Consider the following 18119-nt stretch of genomic DNA (forward strand, 5'->3'; position numbering starts at 1 on the left):
ACTGCTCCCCTGCCAGCCTGATTGCCCCTAACTGCCTTCCCCTGCAGGCCTGGTCACTTCTAACTGCCCTCCCCTGAAGGCCTGGTCCCCCCTAATTGCCCTCCCCTGCAGGCCTTGTCCCCCCAACTGCCCTCCCTTGCAGGCCTGTCCCTCCCAACTGCCCTCCCCTGCTGGCCATCTTGTGGTGGCCATCTTGTGTCCACATGGGGGCAGCCATCTTTGACCACATGGGGGCAGCCATCTTGTGTGTTGTAGTGATGGTCAATTTGCATATTACTCTTTTATTAGATAGGATAAAGAGCCAGGGTCCATAACGACCAAGGCTCCACCGAACACCAGAAGTCAGTGCCATGTGCCAGTGCAGTGACCCAGCACTGACTGCCATGGGGACTGTGGATCAGGCCCAGAGAGAGGCCTGCAGAAAGAGAGGAAGGGTCTGATCCCCAGCCTCCATGGCAGCTGTTGATCAGCTGTTGTCTCTCTCTCTCTCCCGGCTTTGTCAGCAGCCATGCCTCTCTTTCTCTCCGGGAATCCTCGGAGGCTGCTGATCAGCCCCACCTCTTTGATCAGGCCCAGAGACACTGACTAGAATAGAAGCAAACCAATCAGAACCATATCTGGGTGAAGTGCCAGGAGCCAATAGCTACCTAGGAGGCGGAGTTTTTGATGCTGACTGGCATAGAGACTGGCCAATCATAACCAAATTGGGGTGAAGTGCCAGGAGCCAATGGCTGCCTAGGAGGTGGAGCTTTTTTTTTTTTTAAATATATTTTATTGATATTTCACAGAGAGGAAGGGAGAGGGATAGAGAGTTAGAAACATCGATGAATCGATGAGAGAGAAACATCGATCAGCTGCCTCCTGCACACCTCCCACTGGGGATGTGCCCGCAACCAAGGTACATGCCCTTGACCGGAATCGAACCCGGGACCTTTCAGTCCGCAGGCTGATGCTCTATCCACTGAGCCAAACTGGTTTCAGCAGGAGGTGGAGCTTTTGACACTGGCATAGAAACCGACCAATCAGAACCAAATTCAGGTATAGTGCCAGGAGCTATTGGCTGCCTAGGAGGTGGAGCTTTTGACACTGACTTGCATAGAAACCGACCAATCAGAACCAAATCTGGGTGAACAGCGAAGGCAGAACCTAAGGTGGGGGCTGAAGAAGGGTTTTAAAGGCAACAGCTGTTTAGTGTAAGGTGTAAGAAAACGGTTCAATTTTTTCATGACTGGTTTGGTAGTATAGTGCATATGGCTGGGTATCAGTCCAGCTATAGGGATTATGTGTTTTTGTCTGCCAAGAGTATCACCTCCTGCTGAAAAAGGCTTTTCCCCCCATTTAAGCAATCCTATCCTATATAATCTATCTACACCAGTGGTCGGCAAGCTGCGGCTCGCAAGCCACATGCGGCTCGCGAGCCACAGTTTGCCGCTCTGTTGACTAATGAGTTTGCTGACAATTGGGATAGGGGCTTAATCACAAGGAACAACAACAGCCTGTAATTATTGGAATCGAGAGTCTAGGTCAGTGGTCGGCAAACTCATTAGTCAAAAGAGCGGCAAACCACGGCTTGCGAGCTGCATGTGGCTCATGAGCCGCAGTTTGCTGACCACTGATCTATACTACTAAAAGGGTAATATGCTAATTAGACTGGGTCGACTGGCCATCTTCCAGACATCCAACTTCCTTCCAAACAAAGCCATGGTGGTGGGGGCTGAGGCAGAGGCAGTAAGGGGCAATCAGGCCGGCAGGGGAGGACAGTTGGGGGCTAGATCAGGCTGGCAGGGGAGGGCAGTTAGGGACGATCAGGCAGGCAGGTGAAGGGTTAGAAGCCAGTAGTCCCAGATTGCAAGAGGGATGTTCGACTGTTGGTTTAGGCCCGATCTCTGTGGGATCTCCAATCTCTGATTGGAGAGGTTGCAGGCTGGGCTGAGGGAACCCCCCCAGCCCCATGCAAGAATTTTGTGCACCGGGCCCCTAGTGCGTGTGTGTGTGTGTGTGTGTGTGTGTATATATATATATGCAAGAATTGCAGTTTATTTTATTTTAATTTAATTAAATTTTTTAAGGTAATTACAAATAGTAGTACATATGTCTCCTTTTTTACCCATTGACCTCCCCCAGCCTCCCCTATACCCCAGCACTTGCCCTCCCCCCTCCCGCCTCCCCAGTGTCTTGTGTCTGTTGGTTGTGCTTATATGCATGCATACAAGTCCGTAGGTTGATCTCTTACCCACACCCCCTCTCCCCCCCACAATCCTCCCCTGCCTTCCCGCTGTAGTTTGACAGTCTGTTCTATTGGTTATAGGGCATGGCATTGTTAAAAGTGATTATTTATGGATAGTGCATTGTATTTAAATGTTTTACTTGTCTGCAAAGAGGCTGATTCATGATTGTTTCACTTTAGGACAAATTCATCTTTTCCTACTGCTGCTATTCCCCAGCCCTCCACTGTTGGGAGCCATTGCATTATACTTTCAAGGGTCTCTATAGTTTGTGTAATTTTTGTATGCTTTTTACATTATTTACATCTTCTTAGCAGTAACTCAGGGAAGTAGTTTCCAGCTCCCAATTTCTCGTGTTTTTCCAGGGGAATTTCCATTTAGGGTAGCACCCCTTGCCTAATTGAAAGAATGTACTGTAGGCCTGTTTGACACTAAGTTAGCTGGGCACTACTTAAACTACTTAGGAAGGTGCTGTCTGTGAAATGTGAGGCACGCTGAAGCCTGGGCCATAGTTTTAACTATTTCAATCGCATTACTGCACTTTGCCTGGAAATTAACGTAAGTATGGTGCCCTCAAAGTTCTGCTGTTGCTTTTTGTTCATCTGCTTGCTTGCTTTCTGATGGGAGCTGATCGGCTATGTCTGTGTGCTCTGGAGTGACAGGTAATGTGCTGTATATCACTATAGATGGGCAGGGCGATTGTGCCGCCCTATTCCTTGCTGGAGTGCACTTTCATATCTGCAAATGAGGATATACGGTTGTGCTCAGTACAGCACTCAAGCATACATTTCCCTAACTTCTTATCTGAAGAGTGCTGATTTTGGAAATAACAGGACAGGCTATTTTTTTTTTTTTTTTTTTTTTTATGGGAGAAAGCTTGGATAAAAGTACTGTCTGTTCTTTTTACCTTCCAGAAATGTTTTTCTGACAGACAGTCCTTTGTGTATTCCCTAACATAAAAAATGACAGAAAATGTTATAATTGTTGCCATCAATGACTCAAAGTCTTTATTTTATAAGGTGCTAAATAAAGCTGGCCATTTATCAAAAATGTAATTTTTAAAGTCTCTTAATTGTAAGATCATATGGAAAGGCTTCTATTTTAATATCTTCAGTTCCGAACACTAAAAATTACTACATTATTCAAGCAGCCATCAGCTGTCTAGACAGGGTTTTTAGTCTCCTATAGACATGTGGAATCAGTGCAGCCTTTATATACACAATTCATTGAGTGCATTTTCCATTTTCTTTCAAAGTCATTTTTTTGTGTGTCAGTGTTTTTGCTTTTTGTGAAGACTAAATGTCCCTTTTTTGAATTTTAATCATGGATTTGAACTAATGCGAAAATAACACAAAAATATCCTGAAAGACTTAATAATTATTTCAAGCATTTAAAATTTACCTAAAATTAAAATACTAACAACACTTTAAGACATTTTTGTACAACATATTTTATCCAAATACTTTTGATGACAAATGGTTCTATAGGAAAAGAATTTCTTAAGAATGGTCAGTGAAAAGAGCAAGACAAACAAAAGAAAATAAAAACAAGAGAAGGGAAATGCTTATTTCATGAAGGTTGACCAACTTGTCAAGCCCATGTTTCAAGATTCTCGTGAAAGGGGACAGAGCAAACAGACTCTTGGGTGTTTACAGCCCAGACGAAAAGCAGCTCAAGCATAGAACCATCAAAAAGATAAGTGTGTGACAATAGGCCAGGACTATCTGTTGTCAGCCAAGAACCACAAATTCAATGAATATTTCATACAGTCCATTAATCATTTCTTCTGAATACCCATGGCTAGACTCTTAAGACTTTCTATGACTTGACTGTATTTATTCGTTTTTCTAATCACAGGGTTAGTTTTTACACAGATTTCCTTCCTTCCTTCTTTCCTTCCTTCCTTCCTTCCTTCCTTCCTCCCTTCCTTTTTTTTTTTTTTTTTTTTTTTTTGGAGGCGTAGGGTTTGTGCGATGGCAATGGCATTTATTTTTTAAAAAGAACTTATCAAGCAACCAATAATCCTGAGACATGCAGAATGCCTCCTCTTTCCCCAGGAAGGCTACTGTATTGATTCTACTTGATTCCTACTTTCATAAGTTGTTCTTCAATTGATGCATAAACATAAAATATTCAGAGGAAGTGCCTAACTAGACAGACAATAACTCAGTTTTGAGACTCTACACTAAATGTTCAGACACTTTTTGTGTGAAATAAAGAATATGGTCTTCATTAGCATGTACCTATAATCACCTATAATCATCTGACCCGGCCCTCTGTCTTTAACTCTATTCAAGAACCATTTCTGAAATGTTATGGAGACTTCTCTGTCACGCGTTGTCTTAACTACCTAAGTCCCCTTCCCCAAGGACTGTGAATCTTTGGCCTGATTTTATCTTCTCTGCTCTGTATTCCCTAACCACCATGCTTCATTTCGTTATTATTCTCTATTGCTGTAGTGTGGATGCTGACTTATGAAAGCAGTATCTGTTGAGAGGAGTAAGCTTGCATTTACATACAAAAACGATTCCTCCACACTATAGGTTTGTTTCCAGAAAGGGTAGTACATATAATTATTCCCCATTCTTTCTCCCATTCCTTTCATTTTTCTCACACTTATAGTTTGGTCGTATGGAATCAGGGTCACAGTGAGAAGAACATGAGCTTTTATTACAAAGAGTAGCCCTAACTAATTTAAGCAGTACTGACTGGCAAACTACGGCCCGCGGGCCGGATCCGGCTGTTCTATCTGGTTCTCTTGCTCTCCCCTCCACTCCTTTACTTTGAATTTATATTAGTTCACACAAACACTCCATCCATGCTTTTGTTCTGGCCCTCCAGTCCAGTTTAAGAACCCATTGTGGCCCTCGAGTCAAAAAGTTTGCCCACCCCTGCCTTAGATTGTGACCCAGGCCTGGCCTGTACTAATCACTTAGTACATGTTTGAATGAATAACTACCTACAACTTCTGGATGAGCAACAAAAGCAGCTAATTGGTCCACGAGGGAATTGAAATGGTAACCCTACCTCATCAGTATATGCCTCTATATCCAAGTGCCATTGTCTGGATCTTATGTATTTCATAAACAAGCTTTCAGCACCAACAGTTTCGATGGGATATTTCCCAAATAGCATGTTTATTTTTTCTTTTTACCACATATAAATCAAAATGTAGAAATACCTTAAAGTCAAAATTGAGCTCAGACAAGTAACCAAGCTTCGGGGAGAAAGTCAACCACAGACAGTGTCACTATTCAGGGACAGTCCCTGTCCTTGAGAGAGGCATCGGAGTGAGCTGAACTACTGCAAACCTCTGTTTATTTGCTCCTAATTATAAGCCAAAAAGTTGTCAAATCTACTTGTCTATGCTGCCTTGTGTTTATCTGCTTCAATGTCTCTTCTTCCACCACAGCAACGCCAGTGGGAAAATCCCCAGACTGACATACAGAAGGCGTCCAGCACCTAGCTTTACCACATTACTTATCTGAAAACACCTTCTAAATGAAATATAAAAATGTATACACATTTGTATAAATTTGTACATTTTAGGGGGACACCCCACAGTACGGACAGTCTTCTTACTACCCATAAATCACAAGTTTCTCAATAACCCATCCCTCCCAGGAAAGCAATCACACTGACAATTGGACAAAAGCACCTTATCTATTATTTATTGCACCTCGGCAGAATAAACGACCACAGGCACTTAAAACTCTTGAGTAAGAGTGAAGGTTCCTTTCAGTTCTAATGTTTTATTATTCTAAGACAGAACAACACTAGTAGTCTTGAGTGGCTGAAGTAGTAAGAGCCATGAATGCTTAGTGAGCATTTTCTGTATGGCAGATGCTGCTAAGTAACATGTCTTATTTCATTGAGGAACTGTCTCCTCGGAAGCCAGTGCTTCAGGCTCCACTGGCCGGTGGGAAAGGGAGGCTTACTGAGGCTGAGCCTCGCCCAAGTTCTCTGAGAGGAAACAGGAGAACCGGGCTTCAAACCCAGGCAGTCCGGCCCAAGACCCAAGTTTCAGGAACTTTATACTATAACCAAAACATTAAAAGCTCTTGTTTGCTACTATAAAATTTCACCTGAAAAAAAAGTTATTTATATTAAGTGTGTAGATTCAATAGAAGTTCTAAAGATACTATTTCTGGGCTAATAGAGAAGATTATAACTTCTTCACAGACTCCACTTTCCCTGTCAAACCCTGGAAACATGATCCAAAAAATGGAAAGGCAAGAAAAGGAATTACTGATAAATTTACCAACACTACCCACATAAGGTAAATAGCAAAATTTAATGGGAAAAAAAACACACACCAAAAAAAAAAAAACCACACATACAACAAACAAACAAGCAAATACCAAAACTCTCAGTCAAGACATTTTATAGAAACCCAGCGTTGCATTATAGATTATTCCATGGAACAATCCTCATTTACAACCGCATATAAGAATTGGAATTATCCCAAGTGAGGACTATTGAACTTTCATCTGATCATCCCATACTCATGGAATTTGCTAATTACAGAGAAGCGGGGACAGCTGCCCCCACCCTCCCATCGCAGGTTCTTACTTTCCTAGCCACCTGGTGATGGTTCTCACAGAGTTAGAGGACATACTCAGGCCTGTGATTGATGGCCTGTTAGGCCCAGACACCCTTTCTCCACTGTTAGGGTATTTCTCTTAACTACCTCTCCCAGATCTGGAAGTAAATTCTGATATTTCATTTTGAAGTACTGGTTATGTTATCCATAACTGTTCCTCCCTGCGCTGAGGTGACTACCGTAGTAGACCAAGGACTCAGACTGGGGCTGCCAGGTGTGTGCCCGGCCGGGTGCTATAATTGCTCCAAAATTAGCAACTAGATTATTAAATTAAATGTAAATAGATAAACCAGGGAATTTTGGGGGGGGGAGTAGAGGATAGAGAAACTTACAGGGGTGTTTGTTGGTGCTGCTGCAGCTGCTTCTGCTGCTGCTATGACTACAAAACTCCCTAAAATAATCGCATTGATTCTATTAATTACAATGATGATGAATAATGAAATAATTGTGTGCTATTTTTATATAGATGTATAATTTACGATAGTTTATATTAGATATTTACATTATAATTTATATATAAATTCATATTTATAATAATGATAACAATTGTACCGTGTTTTCCCGAAAATAAAACATCCTCCGAAAATAAGACCTACTCACATGTTTCATTCTGAGTGAAATATAAGGCATCCCCTGAAAATAAGGCCCCCAGGCTCTGTCTCAGAATGAAAATTAATTTACCATAAACTGGTCGCTAGGGCCACCCCAACTGGCGTCTAGCAACCAGTGACGTTAAGCGGAGTCCTGACGTCACTGCTGTGTGGAGGCGGAGCAGAGGTCGGAGTGAGCGGTGAGCGCGGGGCGGGAGAGAGGAGGAGACTTTCGCAGATGCGTGTAGAAGAACAGGAGGATTAGAGCGGAGGGGACGCAGCGAAGGTGGTGAGTGCTGGTCTGTCTCTGGTGACACTACCTGATGCTCGCGGCCGCCTTCATGATGAATGAAGGTTCTCAGTCAGTGGCAGACCCTGCTCCAGCCCAGATCCAGGCCCCAGCAAGCCCAGTGACAGTCCCCAGGCAGGCCCCAGGGGGTAAATGTCTGATAAAGGTGTAGGGGGGATGTCTGGTGAAGGTGTTCAGTGGCACAGGGGTGGGGGGAGGGGGATCACTTAAAATGACACAGGAGGATCAGAGGGGGCAATCAAAATGACACAGGAGGATCAGAGGGGACAATCAAAATGACACAGGAGGGTCAGAGGGGACAATCAAAATGACACAGGAGGATCAAAAGGGGTTACTAAAATGGTAATCCCCCCTCTGATTCTCCTGTGCCATTTTGATTCCCCCCTCTGATCCCCCCTGTGTCATTTTGAGTGATCCCCCTCCCCCCACCTTGATACCCCAATTCCTTTTTTTTTTACCCCTAGAAATGAGTGCAAAAAGAAAAAGCTACTCCGTGGAGTACAAGAAAGGAATCGTGGAAGACTCTTGGGGCCAAAATCTTACTGCTTTCTGCAAAGAGAAGATGTTGAGTATCCGATTGGTCCGAAAATGGCGAGCAGAGTATGGTAACCTCATTGAACAAGTGGACAAGGGAAATGCTAAAAAGCGCAAGTGTGGATCAGGTCGGCAACCATTATTTTCCGAGCTGGAAGACCTGATCTGTGAATGGGTTGTTGACAGGAGAGCAAAGGCTTTGGTTGTGACTAGGGCTCAGATTCAAGAATTTGCCCTTGCAATGGCACCACAGTTTGACATAGCCCCCAAAGACTTCAAAGCATCACAACACTGGCTGGATAATTTCCTTCAGCGAAGTGAACTGTCTTTAAGAAGATCTACCAACATTGTTTAGGTTGGAAGAGACTCAAGTTATTAAGCGAGCACTTGCATTCAAGTCCTTTATTGATGATGCTGACTTCTCTAAATACAATCTTTCCAACATGATTGCTATGGATGAAACTGCAGTGTTTATGGGCCAATCATCTCAAACAACAATCGAACAGCGGGGTTCCTCCTTAGCGTACATTCCCTCCACTGCTTACGAAAGTGCACGTGTTTCCTGTATTTTGGCAATTCGTCTGGATGGCACTAAAATCCCACCTTTAATCATTTCTAAGGGCAAGAAGGAAAAGATTGAACGTGTTTTGGGCGTTTTTATTCTTGAAACTGAAAAAGCCTGGGCCACACAAGCAGTTATAAGGAAGTGGGTCGATTTAATGCTGCCGCTTGTTATGCGAGGGAGCCAAAGAGGTCTGCTAGTCTGGGATGCAGCCAGCACTCACCACGCTAAAGACATGAAGACATTTCTTCACGAAAGAAAAATAGATCAGATAATGATTCCCGCAGGAATGACGGCCTATCTCCAGACTCTTGATATTGCAATAAACAAGCCATTCAAAGACAATTTGCGCATGGAAATTAATGACTACATTGAAAATAGAATGGAGAGAAATCAGTGTGGAAACTTTGTGAAACCTAAACTGCAAGAAGTTGTGACTTGGGTGAAGAATTCATGGGAGAAAATCACTGACAGTTGCATTGCAAATGCACTGCGAGCAGGCTACCTTGACAAGAAGTACTCATTTAAAGACAGTGCTATTGCTAAACATGAGAGGTTTGGTCCACTGATTCTGAAAGAAATGGAGTCACAAGAAATTCACCAGGAAATTCAGGAATTGGATTGTTCTGATGATGTTCCAGAAGATGATGACATGATTGTCATTGAATAAATGAGTAAATTCTTGATACTGTAGGATTCACAGTTTGTCTGGTTTGTGTTGACAACTACTGTACTACCGTACTGTATACAGGTAATAAATTTCCTTTATTTTCATTTAACAATAAATGTGTACCGTATTCTTCTTCATGGAAAAATAAGACATCCCCTGAAAATAAGACCTAGCGTGTCTTTGGGGGCAAAAAATGAACATAAGACACTGTCTTATTTTCGGGGAAACACGGTAGTTATTTTGGCTAGATACCTCAGGATCCCCCAATCCCCTCTTATCAGCATGTTAGACGCCTGTGGGTCATGGGCCCCTGTCACCTGGAAGAAGGTCCCCCCCTCTCTGCCTCCGTGTCCTGCCCTTCCGCCCTTGCCCACCACATCTGCTCAATCTTGGAGGCCATGTAAGCAGTTTCTTAGAACCACATTACCCAATGAGCTGACCTCGTGACCTGGCACTTCCTCGCTAGAAGCAAAGTGCACAACAGGGCCAACAAACAGCTGGTGACCAGGCCTTTCCGTGACTCTACCCACAATGTCCTTCCGGGGACTGGTTCATGCCACCTACCAAGCAAACCCGACTCCTCCTCCAAACTTCCCCACCCAACCAGCAGGGTCACATTGTCATGGTGACTGGACCAGACCTGGGCCCAGGGGGGAGGGCGCGAGGGACTCAGTCCCAGCACAGCGGCCGCGGGAACTACGCAGGCGCAGGCGTGGTGGGCAGTGCACAGTGCACGGGGCCACCGTAGGAGACCCGAGGCCGGGCCCAGCGCCCCAGGACGCAGACTCGGTGTGTGCCAGGTGTGTGCCAGGTGTGTGTGTGGTGCAAGGGCGCAGCAGCTCAGACTCACGGTTACATCCTCGAGGGCTGTGATCCTCCGGGCGGTGCGGACAGAAGGCTCTCCAGTGGGGCCCTGAAGAGCAGCCTCAGGCCCTGCTCTCCCCTCGGAGTGCTCCCCTCGGTGGTGACCACTATGGATGCCTCGGAGACACAGTGGGCTGCGCTGGGCCTGGCGTGGGGCGGGGCTTCGGGGCTGCGCACGTGCAAGGCCTTCAGGTGGGTGCGGAAGGCGGTGCGGGAGGGGCCCCCTGGTGAGCAGGGAGAGAGGATGGACTGGGATGTTAATAGCTTCAGGGAGGCTCAGAGCCGGGCAGAGGCGGGAGCTCCGGGACCCCGGGGAATCTCAGGAGATCTGTGGCATCCTTGGAGCAGTCCAGGCTGGCTGGCACCCGGGTGCCTGGCGCTAGAGCCCCTCGTCCTGGGCTCACATGGCATTTCTGTTGTGATGCCTTGTCCCTGCCTGTCCCAGTCAAGGTGCTGCAGGGCTTTGTTGGGGGGACTCTGGTCCGAAGGCTGTGCGGGCCCCACCCAAAGCTGGAGGTGACCATGCACCCAGGCCCAAGACCACCAGCCCGCAGCCCCATCTCTCAGGGCCACCTGCTCCTGCTCCTCCCAGCGCTGAGGTGACTAGAAGACCAACGACTGGGGAATTAAAGAATACTTCCATAAACAGTTTCTTTCTGATTGTTGTTTAGGGATTCTTAGGATATGTTCCTAAAAGTGGGATCGCTGGGTCAAACAATAGTTCCATTTTTAATGTTTTGAGTAAATTCCATCCTCTTTTCCACAGTGGCTGCCCCAGTCTGCATGCCCACCAGCAATGCACTAGGGTTCCTTCCCTTTTCTCCACATCATCACCAGCAGCTGTGGTTTGTTCATTTATTGATGGTGGCCATTCTCACAGGTGAGAGGTGATCCCTCATCGTCATTTTAATTTGCATCTCTCAGATGATTAGTGACGTTGAGCATTTTTTCACATGTCTATTGACCATCTGTATGTCTTCTTTGGAAAAGTGCCTATTCAGGTCCTGTGCCCATTTTTGAAATTGGGTTATTTGTCTTCCTTTGGTTGAATTGTAGGAGTTCTTTATATATTTTGGAAATTAACTCCTTATCATTGGCAAATATGTTTTCCCATAGAGTAGGCTCCCCTTTTCATTTTGGTGATGATTTATTTTGCTGTGCAGAAGTTTTCTAGTTCAACAATAATATATTTTATATATGTTATATATAATATAGTATCTTATATATTATATAATATATACTACATAATATTTTTATATATCATATATAGTATATATTATTTATAAATATTGTTTTTAAACAGCCATTTGTAGGTGGTCAGGTATTGGTTTGTTATTCTTTATTTCAGTATTTTTATTTAGACATTTGTTATACAAATGAAGTGAAAAATATTCTTTCTAGTAATGTCAGTAAAGGGCAACTACTGTACATTGTGAATTACATTTCATTTGATTGGGTATAGAATGTTATATTTCCTTTGGGTATAGAATGTTCTAGCACAAAGAAAAGCAAAGATATTGTCAACATAAAGCAGTATTCTGGGAAGCAGTTGGGATTTCACTCTTGGTTTGCCACTGACTTAGCTCTAGGACTGAATAATTTCCATCACGGTTTAATAGTTATATTTTTTGACCAAGGTCCAATTTTGCATAGAGAGATACCCAAATTTTATTGGCCAATCTGGGGCCATCTATGCGCCCATTGGTCAGAGGACATTGTGTTACTGAACTAAAGGGGTCTGTTTGCCCATGGGCATCAAAGCCCAATAAGACACAAACAGGATTTTGCAGCACAGAAAGTTAAGAGTTTATTTTCAGGAAGTGGCCCACACTAGAGACACAGGTGAGCTAATGCTCAGACCTGATTCCTGATGGCTTTTCAGGGACGGGTTATATAGGGGGAAAATCATCAATCGTGGTGATGAAGGTTGTTAGGGTGGTGGTCTCTACTGATAGGTGGGTGCTAGGGGTGGGGTTCATTAGTCATTGCTTCTGGTCCTGACATTAGCCATGGCATCGCTTGTCTGGTTTTGCTGCTTTTCTGGGCCCGGAGCTGAAACACACCTGAGGCCTAGATATTATCTCTACTTTAACCAATACTCTGCCTGAGGAGTCAGCAGAGGTTTTGTTCCTAAGAATATTTGATGTTCATCAGAACCTCATTGTCCTGAGGGCTTAATGATTAAGGGTGTGGACATTCAAGGGAGAAGGAGGCAGGTGAGTCAGCTGCAGGGTGAGGCCAGTTTCAATCAAAAGGAGAAAAAGGAGAAAAGGTCACCTTGAAGAAATGACATTTTTACAGGGCTACAAATGGGTCCTCTTAACTTATACTCTTACCAAGAGTGCACCCCATAGGGAAGGATTACACCCTTAAAGCAAAGTGAGATATCATTACCAGAAGAACTCCCAGGTGGGCAGACAACAAGATGGATTTCCACTTAGGCTGGCCAGCAGTGTCCTAACAGCCTTAGTTTCCTAATGTCCTAAAAACTGGTTTATGCTGTTTACTGGTACTTTATGGCTGCTATTTTTTAAAATATATTTTTATTGATTTCAGAGAGGAAATGCGAGTGAGAGAGAGAGAAACATCAATGATGAGAGAGAATCATTGATAGGCTGCCTCCTGCAGGCCCCCTACTGGGGATTGAGCCGCAACCCGGGCATGTGCCCTGACCGGAATCAAACCTGGGACCCTTCAATCTGCAGGCTGACGCTCTATCCACTGAGCCAAACCAGCTAGGGCAATGGCTGCTATTTTTCATTTAGAAGTTGCTAGAAACTTCTCCAAGTTCAATCTTTCTTCTTAGATGAAAATAATCAAGGTCAGTTTTTCAAATGTGACATAATATATTGCATTTGTGTTGTACATTCCTCCCCTACCTGTTTTACTAAAAGATAAACTAGGGCACAATAAACTTTTCAAGAATTTGAGCACATATTGATTTGAATCAAGCAGCATCAAACCAGAAGTGGTGAGGAGCACTCTGCCACAGGACCTGAGGGAAACTTTTATTTTATAGAGAAGATATGGAAGCAAAGTAAGGAAATTATTTGCTTGGCTGTAGCTTAAGCGATTGCTTTATTTGGAAAAGCCTAGGTGGCTGTGATTGGTTGCTCTTAACCTTTTGTTTTCTTAGATTCAATTGTATTTATAGGAATTGGCTGTGACTTAGATTGTGGTTTACTTGTGTAGGCTGCTAACATATTAGAGCCACCTAATTCTAACAGCCTCTTTAATTACTTTAACACTTTTTTAACAACTGAAGAAATGATGAGATGGAAAAGGATAGGCAGAAGGATCTTTAAATAATTCTATCCAGGAATTCATTAGGACTGTGTGATACACTGGAAAGAGTAAGAGATGTTAGGTTACCATCAGTTCAGTCAGCTTCTCTGCCACCTGAAATTGACACACTGTAAGGAAAGAAATGATGTTTAAGTCTCTGAGTGACCTCCTCCTCTCCCATGTTTTTTATGCTCTCTGTATGATCATGAATCCTGCACCTATCTGGGCAGACCTCTCTGTTTGAGCACAGAGTCTATTTGTCCTACTGCTTACTTGACATCCAGCCTAGACATCTTTCTGCCTAAACTTTGACTTCTTCCATGCTCTAAATATCAGTCAATGGCTAAGCTAGAAACATTGAATCAGCTATACATAGCAATTGTTTTAAAAGTAGTTGGCTTGCCCACCAGAGTGGCTCAGTGGTTGAGTGTCTACCTATGAATCAAGAGGTCACTGTTCAATTCTAGGTCAGGGCACAGGTTGTGGGAAACCGGTCAATTATTCTATCTTGTCATTGATGTTTCTATCTTTCTCTCCATTCCCTTCCTCTCTGAAATCAATAAAAATATGTTAAAAAATAAAATTAGTGGGCTCTACCTTCTAAATCACTTTGTTCTCTACCCACATCTTGATTCATGTGGCTAACACTTGCTGTTAGTTAATTAACAAAGCGTGTTGCTTGCTAACTGAGTAATTCACAGAACTGGAACAGACATACACAACAAAATAATTTTGGTTATGTGATAAAGACACTATGGAGGTATGACTAGGTTGGCTTGCCTACTCCTAGACAGTGTGTGCAGTGGGAAAGGAAGGACACTGAAGAAAGACAGGCCTGGGTGTGGACTCTGATTTACTGTATTACTTTGGGCAGATTGTACAATCTCTTTTGCCCTCTTTTCCTCACCTGTTAAAATCCTATCTAATAAAAGAGTAATATGCAAATTGACCATCACTCCAACACACAAGATGGCTGCCCCCATGTGGACACAAGATGGCCTCCACAAGATGGCCTGCAGGGGAGGGAGTTAGGGGCGACAAAGTCAGCAGGGGAGGGCAGTTGGGGGGTCCAGGCCTGCAGGGGAGGGCAGTTGGGGGCAACCAGGTCAGCAGGGGAGGGCAGTTAGGGGGTCCAGGCCTGCAAGGGAGGCCAGCAGGGGAGGGCAGTTGGGGGGAACCAGGCCAGCAGGGGAGGGCAGTTGGAGGGGACCAGGCCTGCAGAGGAGGGCAGTTGGGGGGGGACCAGGCCTGCAGGGGAGGGCAGTTGGGGGGTCCAGGCCTGCAGGGGAGGGCAGTTGGGGGCGACCAGGCTGGCAGGGGAGGGCAGTTAGGGGTGACCAGGACTACAGAGGAGGGCAGTTGGGGGGTCCAGGCCTGCAGGGGAGGGCAGTTGGGGGCGACCAGGTTGGCAGGGGAGGGCAGTTAGGGGTGACCAGACTGGCAGGGGAGGGCAGTTAGGGGTTACTGGGTCAGCAGGGGAGGGTAGTTGGGGGCGACCAGGCCTGCAGGGGAGGACAGTTAGGGGTGACCAGGCTGGCAGGGGAGGGCAGTTAGGGGTAATTTGGGCTGGCAGGGGAGCAGTTAGGCATCAATCAGGCTGGCAGGGGAGTGGTTAGGGGGTGATCAGATAGGCGGGCGAGTGGTTGGGAGCCAGCAGTCCTGGATTGTGAGAGGGATGTCCCAGATTGGAGAGGGTGCAGGCTGGGCTGAGGGACACGCACCCGCCTCCCCCCGCCCCCCCCCCCCCCGTGCACAAAGTTTGTGCACCAGGCCTCAAGTAGAGATAAAAAAGTCTACCTCATAGGATTCACCTAAGCATTACATATGATTATATAAGTGTTTTGTGTATATTACATGAGATTATGAATATAGATCATTTATACATTTGGCATGCATTTATTAAGCAAAACTGCTGTTCGTCAGGTACGTTAAAGGTTTTATAGTGCCACTACTTAAAGAATTTATAATTTAGGGAAAAGACAAAATAAACAGTAAGTCTATCATTTAGAGACAGCTTTTTATGTGACCAGTGTTGTTTAACATCTTATGGGTAATAATTCCTATGATTCATTGGATAATCATTTGAAATGCCATAAATATACTGACATTACAGATAAACACATTGAGCGACAGGTATAATAACTAATTTGTTCAATGTCGTATGACTAGTAAGTAGTTGATCCTGGGCTTGCACTCAGGGACTGGTAGATTTGGGGGTTTGGATATGCTTTTCAAAAGATGTGAACCTTATACCTAGTTATCATGACTAGTTGGTCTCTTGTGCCTCTTTCCTTTATTCTGTATCTGCTGGAGCTAGTTTCCTAGCTCTCTGCATGCAACATTGCATTGTTGACGTAGAAAATGAGGAAATGCATTGTAAAAACGCAATACTGATCCCTCTCTCTCCTCTGTGGTTGTCTCACACAGTGGAAAGAGCCTGGGTCTCTAAATGACTGTCTAGAGTAGAGATGACCTGCATTAGAGCTGACCAGTAGAGTGGACGTGTGTAACCATAGATAGCCTTGTTTATAGTGCACAGTACAAAGAGATAAAATTATTTTCTCTTATGCCTGACAGGATGTTCACTAGCCTTTCCTGGCTTTTGAAAGTAAGTGAAATAAAAGGAAAGCAGTGATAATGTCAGCTATGTTTTGAAAGGGCAACCTTGGAGTGGTGGGAGTTAAAAGAAGAGGTTCAGCAGAGGGGTTGGCATTGGTTACATAAAGCATTAAATAAAATTTCAGTGAAGGCTTGTAATAAAACCGCTCCTCCCTCTCCCTTAATGGTAATGCTCAGTGAGAAGAGATGCAGGTAAAAATATAAAGCAATCAATTTGCGGACATTTATATCTGATAGATGCTATTTTCTTGATGAAATAATATTTCAGTTAATCTTGTAAGAGTGAAGGGAATTATACAGTTTATCTTAGAATTTAATGAATTTCACATTCAAGTAAACTAAGGGACTTATATAAATCACAGAAACAGATGAATAATTTTATAATTTTACAAAATATATTTTGTGGTATTGGATTAAAATCCAATCTGTGGTATTGGATTAAATTCCCTGCAATGACATTAGCTGGATAAATCTATTCATTGAACACATTTGTCAGTACAATTGCCTCTTTGGGTACATGGGTGCAGGGAATATCCTCATTCTCATAATAGAATACCTCAACCAAATGCCAGAAATTGAGCAGCGAGTGGGGAGGATGGGATTTTAATTTTTTGTCTTCTTCCAGATGACGAGTGAAATTTCACAATCTTATTTCTTACCTTCACAGGTTGCCATTCTTAAAGAAGCTTGTCATCTCCCAAAAAGGACTGGTGAGTCAATAAAAATTGCTCAGAACAACTGCTTCCTATTTCCCCCAAGGAGAAAGTAACTAAAATGAGTCACACACTGTATCTGTCTTTTACAGCTGGTACAGCATGTAGTTCAGCAGTTTAGATTCCATTTATCTGTGTGCTGCTCAGTAGAGATTAGCATTTTAAAAAATGTAACAGGTTAGCAGGATCACTTACGAAAGCAGATCTGAAGAAAGAGTCTGAATTGTCCTTGAATTTCCATGGGAGCTTTTGAAATGCTGATCCGCTGGCAGGTGCTTACTTACTTCATATTGTCCATGGACTAAATAAACCTTACTTTGGTTTTGTTTACTACAATGTAAGGACGTGCTAGACACAAAATCAGTAAGCCTATGAGGATAAACAAATGCAAGGCACCAAATGTTTCTTCTCTGGTTGGAAATTTTGCATCGAGCATGAAAGATCAAAATGAGATCAGGAATGAGTAAGGTTTGCACCGAAAACAAAACAAAATGCCCCAAACCAAAAACACCCCCCCAAAAAACCCAAAAAACCAATTGCTGACTTTCAAAATAAACAGGAAAGGTGAATTTCGTGAGGATATGTTCTCATATCTTCACTGTCTCCCTTCAGGTCCTCTTACTTGACAATGCTGTGATCATGCAGTCCTTAAGCAAATGAAATTGGCATTTAAGCATTTTTGAAGAAAATACTCTGTTAAGGTGATTAGAAAACTATATTGGAAGGAAATTTTTTTTCAAAGATTGGGGTGTAGGATGAAAACATTGGCTGTTAACATTTCTGTCAGCTATTTGTATCAGCTTACTTTCTTCAAAACAGCAGTGAGGAGGAATATAGGGGCAACCTGGTGGGAGAGAGGTAGCAATCTAAATCTGCGCCAGTGACTGGTGTCCTAGTGCACATTCTTGTCAGCCTATAATTAAGTCACTGCCCTTCCTTAGGCAATAGTCTGTTTTCCTGGGTGCTCCCAGTTTGCAGGGGCCACAGGCCGGGAATTTGACAGCTTGGCCGGGGAGGGGCGGGGGGTCGCTGGTGCCACCCAGGCCAGGCATTTATTTATTTATTTTTATTTTATTTATTTTCTTATATTTTATTGATTTTTTTTTTTTTTTTTTTTCAGAGAGGAAGGGAGAGGGATAGAAGG

Source organism: Plecotus auritus (genome assembly GCF_963455305.1).
Source record: "Plecotus auritus genome assembly, chromosome: 7".
Taxonomy (NCBI): domain Eukaryota; kingdom Metazoa; phylum Chordata; class Mammalia; order Chiroptera; family Vespertilionidae; genus Plecotus; species Plecotus auritus.